The sequence below is a fragment of the Rhinolophus sinicus genome, linkage group LG16 (assembly GCF_036562045.2).
Source record: "Rhinolophus sinicus isolate RSC01 linkage group LG16, ASM3656204v1, whole genome shotgun sequence".
NCBI classification, from domain to species: Eukaryota; Metazoa; Chordata; class Mammalia; order Chiroptera; family Rhinolophidae; genus Rhinolophus; species Rhinolophus sinicus.
Genome location: NC_133765.1, coordinates 23,204,217 through 23,219,570, shown reverse-complemented (window position 1 = coordinate 23,219,570; position 15,354 = coordinate 23,204,217). Strand labels below are relative to the sequence as shown.

Here is a 15,354-nt window from a genome sequence, read left to right as displayed (position 1 = left end):
TTCTTTCTTTCCTTCCTTCCTTCCTTCCTTCCTTCCTTCCTTCCTTCCTTCCTTCCTTCCTTTCTTTCTTTCTTTCTTCTTTTTTAATTTTATTGGTGAATATCGGGGAACAGTGTGTTTCCCCAGGGCCCATCAGCTCCAAGTCGTTGTCCTTCAATCTAGTTGTGGAGGGCTCAGCTCAGCTCCAAGTCCAGTCGCAGTTTTCAGTCTTTAGTTGCAGGGGGCACAGCTTGTGCTCTAACCAATTGAGCCATCCAGCCGCCCCTCTAGAAGTCAGCGGCAGCTTGGTATCTTCAATCTAGTTGTGGAGAGCGCAGCTCACGCCCATGTGGGAATTGAACCGGCAACCCAGTTGTTCAGAGCTTGGCTCTAACCAACTGAGCCATCCAGCTGCCCCACAAAGAAAGTTTTAAAACAAAGAAATAAATTTCCATTCTATTTGCAACCTGAGTGGCAAGATTATATTTCTTTTCCTCTCTCTCTCTCTCTCTCTCTCTCTCTCTCTCTCTCTCTCTCTCTCTCACACACACACACACACACACACACACACACACATTGCTCTTTACTCTCTCTTGGTTCTTTATTAGATAGATTGTCTTAACAACCATAGCCATCTGGCTCTTGTTCTGGGGGGACTACCTTTCTCTGCCACAAATAAGTCTCATAGAGACAGGAAGGGGTGGGGTTCTGAACAACCTGCTGGAAAAGATAACATTATTTGGCTTAGAAAAGGGAGGGACAGGTTTAGGAACATTTGCACTCCGGTAAGTTTTAACCCTTCATTGTATCATCCCATTCATTCAAATGATCATCGTCTGGGACCTACTGTGTATCAGGGCCTGGGAAATGGTACACGACACGTGAAGTCCCTTCTCTCCCCCAGTTGCATGGGTAAGGCAGACAAGTCTATAGTGAATTGCAATATCCTGTGATAGGCGCCTTGGTGGGGAAAGTGTGGGGCTGTTGGGCTGGGAGAAGTTAAGAATGGGTCTGGGACAGATGATGGGAGAGGTGGGGAGACCAATTCTCCTTGGTGCTTATCTCCACTCAGACCTTTCCTCTGAACTTCACTCCTGACATCCAATTGCTTACTCCACAGATGCACATCTCAAACAGAATCTACCCCAAACCACTTTTCAGCTATTCAGGCTCAACTTTAGGAATAATCCATAACTGTCCTCTTTCTGTCACACCCCCCAGTTCAATCCATTGGCAAATCCTGCTGGCCATACCTTCAAAATGTACCAGAATCCAATCACTATCTCCATCCCCATTGTTACCACACTGGTCCAAGCCATCCCTTTGCTCTGCTTCCATCTTTGCCCGTGAACAATCTGTTCTCCAGTGGTCCTGTTAAAAATGTAAGGTGGCTCTTGTCACTTCCTTTCTCAAAATCCTCCCACGCTTCGCATTGCTCTCCAAGAAATAAAATGAAACAATATTTTTCCTAGTCCTGTGAAGCTGTCATCATCGGCCTTCCCCATGGCCTTTCTGACCTCATGACCCTGTAGTGACACTTCCTTAAACATGCCAGGTGTTTTGCTACATTTGCTACCACAAAACACCGTACTGGGTATTTTTGATAGACCCCATTTCCACCCCAATCTCCTTGGCCTGGGGCATGCCTTCCTCATGATGGTGATGATACACATTAGTTCCTTTCACTTGTGATATAATTTAAACCTTATGGTAACTCCTTGACATTATTATCCCTTTAAAAACTATCAGGAACTTGAGGCTCAGAGAGGTCAAGCAATTTGTCTGAGGCCACTCACCCTGTCAGAGCATCAAACTCACTATGGGTTGTATAAGGTTTTAGGGGAGCATTAAAGAGATAATGGGAAAAAATGGTATTTAAGTTGCTAGGTTCATGTCCTCCTTTAAAAGAGTTAAGAAAGTAGCCCTTCACACTTTAGTATGAAGAACTAGGGAGCCTCTCCTCTATCATAGGAAAGCCTTGGCTCCCTGGGGACAAAGCAGGTAATATTTGCTGAATGAATGAATGAATGAATGAGGGAGGGAGCCTCACTGGTATTTGATGGCAGCCCTATTAAGAGCCAGTCCAAGTTGGAGCCAAGGGTGAGGCTGGCAACCATAAAAAATGGTGCCCTAGATGTGAGATGATGGCTGGAGTGATAGGCAGTAAAGGGACAATTTCTCAGGGGCGATCTTGGGAAGGGAGGAAAGATAGCGTGAAGTTATTTTTCGTGTCTTGCTAGGAGACCAATTTTCCTACTTTACAAAGGGAAGGCAACTTGAATTATTGATGGTATTTGTTCAGAAGTAAATGGTAAGCAGGGAACACCCATCATCCACAAAACTGCACTCAGCCAATAGGACTGACCTCAGGGTCTGGGACTGCAGATCCCCAACCAGTGTGTTCTTGGCCCAGAGAGGGGAAGGGACTTGTCTAAGATCACACAGCAAACATGGCCCACGCTGCTGCTCTTTCCAGCCTCATCACCCAGCGACTCACACGCAGAGTGGGCGGCATGCCACAGAGAATGACAACACATTTAGAGTTGCACACACCGCGCTCTGAATCCTGGATCCTGAGTTTTGCAGAAAGGGGCACCTTTGGAGGGGCCACTTTGCCTCCCTGAGCCTCAGTTTTCCCACCTGTTAAAGGGGAGGGCCATGGCAAGGGTGAAGGAAACGGATACCTGAAAAGGTGCTGTGGAAAAATAAGATGCGATGGCATGTGAGGCTTCTTTTCTTCAGTTGCTCCTTCTCTGTTTCCCTCCAACTGGTCTGTCCAGTTCTTTCTCTTGCCTGCATGCTCCACTCACGACTGCCTCACCGAGTCGCTCCCCTGGGTGCAAAGAAGCTGTGACAATGACATCAGTGGACACCAAGAAAAAGGAAAGAAACCACCTAGAATGAGAGGAGGTGAGAAGTCGCTGCATGGAACACCTATTATTCTAACAAGGACCAAAGCTACAATGACCACAACTGATCCCCACAGCCTTTTGTGGAAAGGAGAAAGCAACAGCATCTATTACACATCACTCAGGCTGGGCACAGGGCCAGGCACTCACCCATCCATTATGTCTGAGCCCGCAGCTGCCAAGGGGCAGGCCCACGGTCCCCACCTCGTTGCTGCTTAACAGGGAAGTGAGCAAGTGAGGCCCCACCTGGCCCTGGGGGTTGGGGGGCAAGTCTTGCACATGCCTGAGCCGTGGGTGGCGAATCTCCGCCCATCCCTACTTCCTGGGGCCTCTGTTTACAGTTGCCTTAATTACAAGATCAATGGAGGGGAAATATCTGCCAGGTGGGGAGGCCCTTTCCTTTTCTGCCAGGTGCTCCTGAGTCTTCTCTTGACACAAAATGTCAGGGAGGCAAGCCTGGGGGTTGTGACAGTTTCCTCCCAGAGGTGGAAGTCTGCTGTTATCACCCTCCAGGGATCTTCAGCTGTTTCTGGGAGGAGCCCCAGTTTTAGTTTAGAGAATCATCCTCCCTCCTCTCTGAGTCGACATGTCCAATGAGGTTGACCCACTTTGATTGTAGAAGTGAGGACCTGACCCAGGTCTGGCCAATAACAGTCACGGCGGCTAGGGATGGATGGGTCCATGACCCATTCTGAGCCAATGAGAGTCAGCTCTGACACTTTTGTTGGAACCATCTGGAAAGAGAAGCTCTGTATGTGTGGGGCTTGTGAAGTGACAGGATGGAAGCTTGGAATTTGCCACGAAAGGCAGTCTGGAAACAAAGCCAATGTAGGGAAAAGCAGAGGCTAGAAAGAGAGAGCATGAGTCTAACCATCCTGTTATGTAGACTCCCATGCACTTTTTATCACATGGACCATAAAACATCCTCTCCCCACTTTTTTTTCGCTTAAGACTTTTAAAATGGGTTTCTGTCTGTCACTCATACTTGAAAATGTCCTGACTTACTCCCCTAAACCACCCGAGAAGACAAGAACTCACCACTTCCCCTTCAGTCCCCAACTAGAGGCCCTGGTGGCCTTTCTTCCTGGGAAGGTAGGCCCTCTTTTTTTTTCCTCCCCTGTAGCTCAGAAGCACTTGAGATCCTTCCCCCTCTGACTGTTCTTGGCATTGGTGACCATAATCATTCTCCATCGCTGTCTCAGGCTCCTCTTCCCCCAACAGGCATTATTCACCCCTTTGCTCAGATGAGAAGACTGAGGCTGAGAGAGGCGTTGATATGCTCAAGTTGGCACAGAGAACCAAAAACAGAGCTGAGAACTGAACCCAGGAGTCCCCTCTGTCCAGGGGTCTTCCTTTAGCTCCTTGTGGGTTATTCTGCTGAGCATGAGACTGATTTCTTTGCTGGGGTTCAACCAAAAGCTCTGCATCAACTCTCGGAGGTTTCTCAGGCCCATCCTGGCCCCTCCCACCACCAGGCTACTCAGGCACGCAGGTATATCTAGAAACCGCCTCCTGAGACCTGCGCTGCACTGCCACCTGGTGGTGAAACACAAACACATCCTCCTAGGTGCTGTCAGAAGACTGTTCTGCCTTGGGATAGGAAAAGTGATGGATGGGGGAAGAGATCAATGGGCCAGTTTCGGGGAAATTAGGGATCTGAGATTAGATGAGAAGTCCTGAGGTTCCTTCTCTGTTCTTAATACCAGCCACACCTGTGTCTCTGTGCTAGTTTCTTCTTGTAGACCTTGGAAACTTGTGAAACGAATTGAGTCATTCCCTCTTTGCATTGGCTGCCAGGATGCTCAGAACCAATGTCCACTGGATTATTAGCAACTGGGTAGAACCACGTGGTAGGCATTTGAAAGAGGAACTTAGTCCTGACTCCCTATTCCTTTCTCTGGCCCGATTTTTAAAAATCTTATTTTATATTTCGTTTTCTGGCTATGCTGAGGGCATCTTTATAAACCACCTAACCTCCCCTTTTTTGGTGGGGGAGGGAAGACCCATCAGGGTTATACATTCAGAAAGAGCTTGCCAACTTTCTGCAAGCCTCAGTTTCCTCTCTTGTGACGTGGGCCCATGAATCCCTGCTTTGCAGGATTTTGTGTGGGTTTCAAGACATGCTCAGTTAACATTAGTGCCCACCCTATTTCCCATCTCTCCACTCCCTGCAGTTCTCAGCTGCTTGCTTGGGGTAGGCCAGGATGCAAAGGGATCCAAAGCACAGATCGCTTTGTCCCCAGTCCCACTCTGTGTTCTGCAGACCCACTGGGTGACCCTGCTGGAACCAGGTACCCTGTGCCCAGCCTCTGCCTGCCTCCTGGGGGACTTTTGGCCTCCACAACCCTTCTCCTCCCGACTGCGGGTGCTGCAGCATTTCTGGCTGATTTGCAGGGAGCCCAGATGCATCTCATAAATAAAGAATGTACTGTTCTGCAGGAAGGCTGCGGCATGGCTGTGCGGGGGTGGGAAGGCTGGATGAGACGGGAGCCACGGGAGGCTGGGAGGAGCTCACCGGGGCTGATGGTCAGGCAGGGGTGATGAGAGCCTGGGAAGGTGTGAAGGGACCAGGGAGAGGGCATCATGAGGTCAGAATGTGGATTCAGACTGTTGGGCTGAATCTTGGTTCACACACCTTCCAGGTGGGTCCCTTGAGTCTCATTTTCCTCATCTGTCAAATGGGATGATATCAATATCTGGCACCATTGCGCTGTTATAGCGATTGCATTGACAGCATTTAACCCAGAACACAGAAAACAGTAAATGCTCAGTAAGTGTTATGATTTGCCCCAAACTTCCTTAGTGTCTTCCCCAAGAGCTTTGTGTTGTCTCTGCTATGGGGGGAGGGGGTGCTGAGGGTAGGATTGGGGCTATATCTGTGTCTGGGAAGAAGACCATGGGCTCCAGGCACGGGGAAAAAATAGGCAGAGGTGCTCAAGGCAACAGGGGCAGATGTTTAGAGCAAGAAACAGACACAATCACCAACTCACAAGAGCCAGGCAGGTCTCTGATAGAGACTACATTTCTGTAGCCATTTTAGGGTGGGCACTTGAGGTGTCTGGTTGGCTTCTAAAGGAGGGGGCCCTTTGGAAAGCAGAAGGATCTGGGGCCCCTGTGGATACTGGGATGACACCATCAGGATGGCCACATTGGAGCAGAGACCTTAGATAAGGCACTTTCCTTCTCTGGGTTTCTGTCCATCTCTAGCATGGTTTCTGAGAGGGCCTTCCAGAACTGCAGCATTTTAAGCTTCAAGGTTTAATCATTCCTCTGACAAACATACACTGAGGGCCTCCTGTGTGTCAGACCTTGTGTCAAGCCCTGGTGGTGCCATGGTGGAAAAAATAGAGAAAAATAGACTTCCCCTGTGAGGGATTTGACAGGTTGGTAGCGGTGTGTGTTTGTGTGTGTGTGTACAACAGACAAGTAAATGAATATATAATCCCAAACTGAAAGCAGCCCTGAAGGAGAGGGCATGGGTCAGTCCAGGAGTGTGTGTCACTAATGGACTTGACTTTCACCTGGAGGTAAGAGACGGCGTCCCAGTCATGATGAGGCTCAGGGGGGGCTGGGCTGGGCAGCGTGCAGCTGGAGCAGGAGCTGGTGAGGGACGGACGTGGAGCTGTCCGCGGTGGCCAGCCAGGGTAGGGCCTTGCACGTAATGGTAAGAGCTGGCTTTTCATACTGAGACCAGTGGGACGTCACTGAAGGGCTGTGGGCAGGGCAGTGATGAGGTCAGCTTTGCATTTTGAGAATCTTCTGGCTGGGGTGAGGGGAACAGATTGGAGGGGCCTGGCGTAGAAGCTGGAGGTCCCAGGAGGGGATGATGGAGGCGGAAACTGCTACGGCAATTGGGGGAGGGGGTGAGGATGATTTGGTGAAATGTTTGAGCAGACACACTGATGGGGCTGGGGGTGCATTGCATCTGGGATGAGGGGGAAAGAGGGGGCGTGTGTGGGTCTTTGTAAAGTCTTCTAGAAGGCTCTTCTCCCCCACATCAATTCCTTCAGGGCCCCCTCTCGGGCTCTGCCAACATCTGCCCATCCAGGAAAGGAGCTGAGGTGGGAGGGACCGGGAGGGTGGGGGAGGCAGCCACGGGGCTGGGGGCTGCAGCCTGCGCCTTTCTCTCCGAAGCAGTGAGGCTGGCCGGCTGCAGCACCTGCTGTGAGGGCTCGGGAGCAGGTGCAGGGCGTCTGGAGGAGGGCTGCCTGCAGATGGATAATGAGACGGGATAGATGAGAGCGACACACACTTGGTTCCCCTTCTCTGTTGTCTGCACACAAAAGCTGAGACAAAGAAGCTGCAGGGACACAGGCCACGGTCCTGCACACACACATGCTGGAGACAAAGGACAGGCAGCAGGCAGATGCAGGCCCCCAAAGAACAAGGAGCGCAGGAAGGGGGGCTTGGTGACCTCAGGCAAGACCGCCTTCTCTCTAAGCCTTGCTCTGGGCACCGTCAATGAAGAGCTTGGGGGACACCAGTGGGCCCCAGACCTTGCTCGTCCCACTGGACTTATTCTTAAAGGAAAATGGATCATAGACTCTGCAAAGTGGAGGGTACCCTTTTAGGTCCCAGGGATGGAAGAAAGGCCTAAGGATAAAGAAAGCGACTGTGAATGTGGTATGGAGCTGACCTTGACCTGTATTGAGTCGAACTAATAACACAGATGCACGCGGGAAAGAGAGCAAGTAAAACTGTGGATAGGACTTGTTATTTATGTGCTGCTGCAGGCAGGGTTGGTGTTTGTCTAGTTTCCTAGACCCTTATAATACCTTCCCAGGAATAAGAACTGCAGGTCTTGGAGAGTCTCTAGCGACCCTTCCAGCAGATAGAGATAGAAATCAAGAGAGAGAGAGAGAAAAGGATATTGAGAGAGAACCAGCATTTACTGAGCCCACGATGGGCAATGTGGTCTCCTCACTCACATCACCTTATTTTGCCGAAAGAGAGGTTATGTTATCCCCGTTTTACTGAGGAGGCTCAGAAGGGTGAAGTTCCTTGCCGGAAGTCATACGGTGGGTGAGTAAAGGGCAGAGGTGGGATTGAAATTCAGGTCTGCCTGGCTCCTGTATCCATGGCTTGGCTGCTGGCCCTGGTTGAGAAGGAGGCAGAGAAAGGAAACAGGACAGTGGGTTTGGTGGCAGCGGGTCTGGCAGTCCCTGGTGGATTCCTCCCCACTACACCTGTAGACGGCTGGAGAAAGCCAGATGCCTGGTGATGTTTGAACACCTGGATACAGCCGTGCCTGAAACTGATTGCCTTGGACTTGTTTCTGCTACTCGAAACTGAAAAAATCCATGACCAAAAGAGTTATACTTGTTCTTATGTTTCTTGATTCTCAGTATCTGGTACAGTGTCTGGCACTGGATAGGCTTTCTCTTGACCCTAAAGACTAGCCGTGCCACTAATATATATTCCTGTAAGCCCTTCCTTCCTTCATTACAGCACTGATCATACTTAGTGACTTCTATTCTCTCCCCAGGTAGGCGGTGAGCAGGGCTCTCTCTGTGTGGTTCAGTATCACATGCCAGATTGGCATATCATGGCTGGAGCTTCTCAAACTAGAAAGACCCTGGGTTTGTTGAGCTCAGGGTGGGCTCTACTATGGTGGGATTGGGCAGTGGGAGGGTAATGAGAAAACGGATGACCCTCTGTCCCCTTTAGCGTTTACTCACCATGCCCAGGCACACCAGTGGCTTCGTACTGCAGGCACGTGACTCCCTCTGATGGCTTTTTCTGGCCAAGAGCTCATGTTTGGTCTGTGGCCAGGGCAGCCTGGAGGTGGTCAGGGATTGATGGGCAAGAAGCATCCTTCAACTAGGACATAGGGTGTGTAAGTCCCCCAGCTTCCTTGTCCTTAGGTGGGACAGCACAGGTATGTCCCACCTGGAGGACCTCAGGACTGACTCCTACTTGCCCACACAACATGCTCATTGAATGTGGACTGAATCGTGTCCTGAAATTCAGATGTTGAAGCCCAAACTCCCCAATGGGACTGTAAGTGGAGATAGGGCCTTTATGGAGGTCACTCAAATTAAATGGGGTCAGATGGTGGGCCCTCATCCAATATAACTGGGGTCCTTATATGAAGAGGAAGAGACACACCAGGGGTTCACGCACAGAGGGAAGACCCTGTGGGGACACAGTGAGAAGGTGGCCCTCTGTAAGTCAAGGGCTGAAGCCTCAGGAGAAACCACCCCTGCTGGCACTTTGATTTTGGATTTCCCGCCTCCAGAACTGTGAGAAAAGTAATTCCTGTAGTTTAAGCTGCCCAGTCTGTGTTATCTTGTTATGGAAGCCCTAGCAGATCAAGCTGCTCATTAATGCACCTACTCTGACTTTCTTCTCTTCCCTGTCTCACTACTCTACTCCCTTACCAATGCTTCTCGGTATCACCTCCCAAATAAACTACTTGCACTTGAATCCTTGTCTAAGGGTCTGCATCTGGGGTGATCTCGGCTAACATCCCCATCCACGCCTTATGCAGGGGGACTGCTGGTCTTCACGCATTCAGGTACCCATGGGGGCAGGACAGAGAACACTAGACTCTACTCGTCCACGGCCATGGTCTTGAACCAGTGAAATCTCTCTGGAACTGAGGCAGAGATTAAAGGCCGCTGTGCCTGCCCAGGGCGGGGAGACTGAACGGACATCAGTGTGACCCCAGCAAGGTGGCAGGGTCACTGTCCAGCTGCGGTGGGGCTGTGTGTCCTTCCTACGGGTAGGACGGGGTGAGCCTGAATGCAGTGAGGTGGTTAGAGCTTCTGAACACAGCTGCTGGAATCAGATTGTGCTAAATCTGAATCTCAGCGTCACCACTTTCTAGGAGGCCAACCTTGGGTAAGTCCCTTCACCTCTCTGAGCTTCACTTTCCTTATCTGTCAGAAGAGAGGTGATATTGATACTTCTCCGGAGGGAGCAGGGAAGGAATGTGGGTAAAGCGCTGGGAACAGTGGCAAGTAAGTGGGCAGGGGGTCAAGTTCATTACCTCTGAAGGTGGTTACAGGGGGGCAGAGGCATTTTGTAACTACATGGAATTGTTGAAAGGCATATTTTTTTTCTGCCCACACGCTGCTCCCTTCTGCTGTACAGACACCTCCCACTAAATTCAGGGAGACCCACCCTCACCCGGGGCAAGGATGGCTGCTTGCAGGAGTCAAATGAAATTTTGTATCTGGGTGCAACTTGCTCGGGGAACAGCTGTCAGAGATGAGCTCCCCTGATGGACGTACATGGTCTCCGTTAATAACATGGCTGGAGGGCAGACGAAAGCTGGCTCTCCCCAGAGCCTTTCGTCACAGGCTGTGGTGTGGCAGGTGCAGCCAGGCAGAGAGGTGGCACTGGGGCTGTGTGTGTGTCTGTGTGACTAGTTTAGGTAACAAGATGAAAAAGCCCACCCTGCCTCTCCTCTAGAACCCCTTGACTAGGTACAATGGGGAGTATAAAATGAAACGAGGCACAGCGAGGTATATACCCCCAAAAGGGGAAAAGAGGGACCCAGAGAAATCCTTGTACGTGCTCGTTCACAAGACATTATTCATAGTAGTCAAAAAGTGAACCCAGGGCCGGCCCGGTGGCTCAGGCGGTTGGAGCTCCGTGCTCCTAAATCCGAAGGCTGCCTGTTCGATTCCCACATGGGCCAGTCGGCTCTCTACCACAAGGTTGCCGGTTCAATTCCTCGAGTCCCGCAAGGGATGGTGGGCAGCGCCCCCTCCAACTAAGATTGAACACGCCATCTTGAGCTGAGCTGCCGCTGAGCTCCTGGATGGCTCAGTTGGTTGGAGCGCGTCCTCTCAACCACAAGGTTGCTGGTTCGACTCCCACAAAGGATGGTGGGCTGCGCCCCCTGCAACTAGCAACGGCAACTGGACCTGGAGCTGAGCTGCGCCCTCCACACTAAGACTGAAAGGACAACAATTTGAAGCTGAACGGCACCCTCCACAACTAACATTGAAAAGACAAGAACTTGACTTGGAAAAAAGGCCTGGAAGTACACACTGTTCCCCAATAAAGTCCTGTTCCCCTTCCCCAATAAAATCTTTAAAATAAATAAATAAATAAAAAGTGAACCCAAATGTCCATTGGCAGATGAATAGATAAACAAATTGTGCTATATCCAGACATGGAATATTATTCAGCCATAAGAAGAAAGATTGTTGCATGTTACAGCGTGGAGAAACTTCCAAAACAGTATGCTAAGTGAAATAAGCCAGAACCAAAAAGCTGCATATTGTATGATTCCATTTATGTGAACAAATCAGAACTGGCAAATCCGTAGAGACAGAAAGTAGATTTGTGGTTGCGAGGGGCTGGGGGGAGGGGAGAATGGGGAGTAGCTGCTTACTGGGTGTGGAGTATTATTTTGGGATGATGGAAATGTTTGGGAACTACAGAGAAGTGGGGATCATAAAACACTGTGAACGTGCTAAGTGCCCCTGAATTGTTCACTTTAAAGTGGTTAGTTTTATATTATGTGCAGTTCACTTCAAAAAACAAATGAACAAACAAACACATGAGGGCTCAGTGGCACCCAGGGGGCTGATGACAAGACTTGCGACTGGAACCCTGGTTTCTTGGGGGCACCTGCGTTTTCTAGGGGCTGCTTTAGGATAAAGAGAAACCTGAGTCCCTTCTCTTGGGCATGTCACCAGGGTCAGAATTCCCCTGGAAATGTTAGGCTGTGGGGCAGACTCATGAGGCAAAGACTATCTAGCTTGCAGACCCTAGAAGCTGTAGTGTCTCATGAGAATAGGTGAGGGAACCAACCATTCCAGTTTAAAGAGGCAAACTTTATTCTGAAGTCGATCTTCAGTGTGATGGCGCTTCCTCCCTATGGCAACGAATACTCCCATAAGAAGCGATTCAGGCCATTGTCAAGACAGGCAGAAGAGAGAATGCTGATGTTTCTCTTTGGGGCTCCATCTGGTGCTTATCTGCTCCTGGGCTCTGGGGGGCCCAAGGCAGCCCCGTAAATGTCACCTGGATGACTGGAGCTCTTGGCAAGTTGTGGTGAGGATGACATTTACCATATTGGGGTATGCTCTGCAATGTCCTGGGTCTCCCTGTAGGATAAGGTGAGGGTCAGAGTGACACTGATGGGGAGACAAGAAGGAGGCCAGCTCTAGCTATCGAGCTAGACGTGAACCCCAAAGGAGTCAGTGGTAGTGCCCAGAGCCTACAGGAGATGAAGGGGGGCACTGTGGCTCTGTAACCCTCCCCAGGAAAATGGACGATGCTAGGGAAGGTTTTGCTCACCACAAGGGCACTCAGCGGACAGATGGAAGGAGGGCAAAGGACCAACTGAATCGCATGAGACAGCCAATTGGGGCTACCTGTGATAAAGAAATGTGCCATGTTAGAGAACTGGGGACAGAGGACAGCAGGCAGGACCGTGCTCTTTTGGTATCCACTGGACATGGAGTCTGGCCCTTCCCTGCAAGGCTCACCCCGAGTCCACCTGAGTTAGACATGGTCACTTTGCAGTGAGCGCACAGGAGCTTTTCATGATCACCTCTTTCACCCCCCCCCCCATTTCCCGTTGCTGCTCTCCTTGAAAGGATATCCCTAGACTCCAGATACGGGGAAACAGGGCCATGGAGTCGCTATTGTTCATCTTTGAGAAGCCCCAGGGAATAGAAGTGTTGCAAACTGAGAGCTGGCAAGTGTCTTGATTTTTTCCAAATGGATATTGGAAACGATAGGCTGATACTCAGGAGAAATTGGGAACAGCTTATGAAACAGGTGGCTTGGGAATACTTAAACAAGAAAGGGTGACCCCTATACATTCCATGTTCATTTAGAACATGTCACATCGAAGCCCATCTCCTGTTTTGTTTGTGGTTTGGTGATCCAGGAGAAAATCTAGACCTGGTTATGACAACAGTTGAGCTGTGTACTCTGGGCAATTCTGTGACTGCATCCCATGTTGCTGTTCCACGTGGGTCACACTTCTCTGGCAGAGGCTGTATCTGGGAACTCCTGGGACTGTCAGGATTCCTGTAATGGCCTTGGGCCTTACTCATTGGAAATGTGTTATAGGTGTGTTGAATCGGGTTTGGATTTTCTGAAGATCAAGGTAGGAGTGGTGGGGTGGGCAGCAAGAGATAGGCAGTAGAGAAGATGGCTAGTCAACTTGGAATCGAAACTAGTGGGTTCAAATCCCACCTGGGCCCTTTAGCGTGGCTGTGGGCAGCTCTCCTTGCCTCTCTGAGTCTTAAAGTCCTTACCTAAGCAGCGAAGACGATAAATATTGTACACAGAAGTGTGACAATTAAAGGAGATAGAGTATTACAAATAATAAACTATGTTTTTGAGCCCGTACGAAACGCCAAGGGACTGTGCTAAGCACCCTGCCCCCCACGCATTTCCTCATTTAACGCAGACAACCCTTAGCTGTGGATTCTAATATTATCTCTACTTTAGGGAGCAGGAGACTGCATCTCAGGAAGGGTGTGCAGTTTGCCCAAGGTCATCTGTTAAGGAACATGGACAGAGATGAAATTTAAACCCAGGCTGGGCTGGTCTGGTTATAGAGGCCCCTGGGAGCGTCTAGAACAGTGGTTCTCAAGCTTGAGTGTGCATCCGAATATTCTGGAGGGCTTGTTAAAACACAGACCTCTGGGCCACACCCCAGAGTTTATGACCCAGTAGCTCTGTGGTGAGGCCCGAGAATTCTCATTTCTAATAAGTTCCCAGGCGGCTGATCTAGGACCACTTTGTAGCATCACTGCTCTAGCTAACGGTAAGTACTGAGGAGAAGGCAGTTAAAAAAAGTAAAAGGCCAAACTTAGACAAGTTAGGACAAGCAATGCAGTGGCACGAACATGGGCGGGAAGACGCGGACGTGGGTTCACATGTTGATTCCACCATAAGCTCGCGCCCACCTCGGGTTAATTGAGAGGCACACACCGCGGCTGTGCGGGTTAAGCACGTTTTCCTCCAGGACCCGTCTCTTCACCCTCATTCGCCGGGGTCCAGGCTTCTGCTCCCCGAGTCCGCGGTCGCGCGCCAAACGCGCCCCTCCATCCTGCGCTCTAGGCGGCAGAGTCCAGCCCGGCAAGCGTTGCCATGGTAGCACAGTGGGCCAGGTTGCTCAAGGCTCAGCTTGCCGCTGGGCTCGCCCCTTTGTGTGGCAGGGATGGCGGTGTGCTCCCCCCAGTCCTGGCCGCACCCGACCGCCCCGCCCAGACCCTCTGGAGGCGGTAGGAGATAGGGTGTGGGATGGCCGGGACGCAGGGAGGAGGACCGGGGCCGAACGAGGGGCGGAGGGGGGGGGGTGCGGGCGCCTCCGCCTGCCAGCCGCTCCCGCATTAAAATTTCATGGGCGCTGCAGTAGCTACAAAGACGACGCTGGCTGCGCTCGGGGGACCAGAGGGAGGGAGGCTGCGGACGAGTGCGGGGAGGAGTTTGCGATGGGAGGTGCTTGCAGGGGCTCCCCCAGTTCTGCGCTGTGAGCCCGGGCACAAAGAGCCCTCTGCACTCGTGCCGCAGGACCGCGGACCCGAGGTAAGCCACCACCTACCTCATCTTTACAGCCCTCCCTCCCCAAGCGTCCTTGTCCCCGCTCCGGGAGCTCCCTAATTCCCCGAGGCTGGGGTCCGGGAGGGTAGGTCCCAGGGTCCCAGGCAGGGTTCAGGGGACGGCAAACGCTGCCTCCGGTGGCCCTCATTTGATGGATGAAGAGCCTCTCCAGCCTGCAGTTGTCAAATTTAGCCTGGACTCGGGCTTGGGTGGGGCAGCGGGGAGGGAGAGGGGAGGATGCTCTGGGAGTCCAGGGCGGATGGGGGGGGTGTCTTACAGTCATGATCTGAGGGGGAACAAAGATCTTCCCTTCCCCGATTACTAGAAAGACAGGACGGGACCCCGGACCTTTTCGCTCACCAGGTTAGCCGGTATCTGGCCAAGCCTTGGACTGAGCCCAAATGGTCTCAGAACTGGGGGTGGGGCGTGGGGTGGCGGAGTGGGGTCCTGGAGCTCCCTGCCCTCGTACCGAGACCTCCCCCCACCATCGTCTCAGCCCCCACCCCAGCGCCTGCGAATGCTCCACTTCTCGGACCCAAATTTCCGATGTCCGGCGTTCTGTGTGGCTCCCAAAGAGGTGGCGAGGGCCCGAAAACCCTCTTCGTTGAGAAGAATAATGACATTGATAATGATAACACCGCCGTTTACGGAGCGCTTACTCTATGCCAACAGCACGCTCAGTGCTTTGCACGCGTTACCACAACAGTCCCGCTAGGTGGTGAGCACCCCATTTTAAAGATGAGGAAATTGAGATCCAGAGAGGGTGAGGTATACATCCAAGGTCACACAGTCAGTGATTTTGAATCTAGATTTGTCGAACTCTAAAGCCCTTGTTACTTATCCAAACAGGGCTAGGGGGACGCCTGAACCCACCAGCTCCCTTCCCGCCTCTCCCCTCCAATACACTCTCTAGAGAGACTGGGAATTGGGGGAGGAAGGGACC

The 15,354-nt window shown here is 51.4% G+C and overlaps 1 long non-coding RNA gene across 2 annotated transcripts; it reads right to left on the bottom strand.

Annotated features, from left to right (window-relative positions):
• Positions 1 to 39: 39 nt before the first annotated feature.
• On the bottom strand, positions 40 to 3,350 carry LOC141569211 (uncharacterized). 2 transcript variants are annotated; one of them, XR_012492682.1, is made up of 4 exons: positions 3,039 to 3,350; positions 2,664 to 2,827; positions 1,233 to 1,350; positions 40 to 390 (listed from the first exon to the last, which is right to left on the bottom strand). It is a non-coding gene; the product is annotated as an uncharacterized LOC141569211 (long non-coding RNA). The 2 variants fall into 2 exon arrangements; XR_012492683.1 differs by lacking the exon at positions 40 to 390 and having other exon boundaries at positions 489 to 1,350; positions 2,664 to 2,812; positions 3,039 to 3,349.
• Positions 3,351 to 15,354: the final 12,004 nt, after the last annotated feature.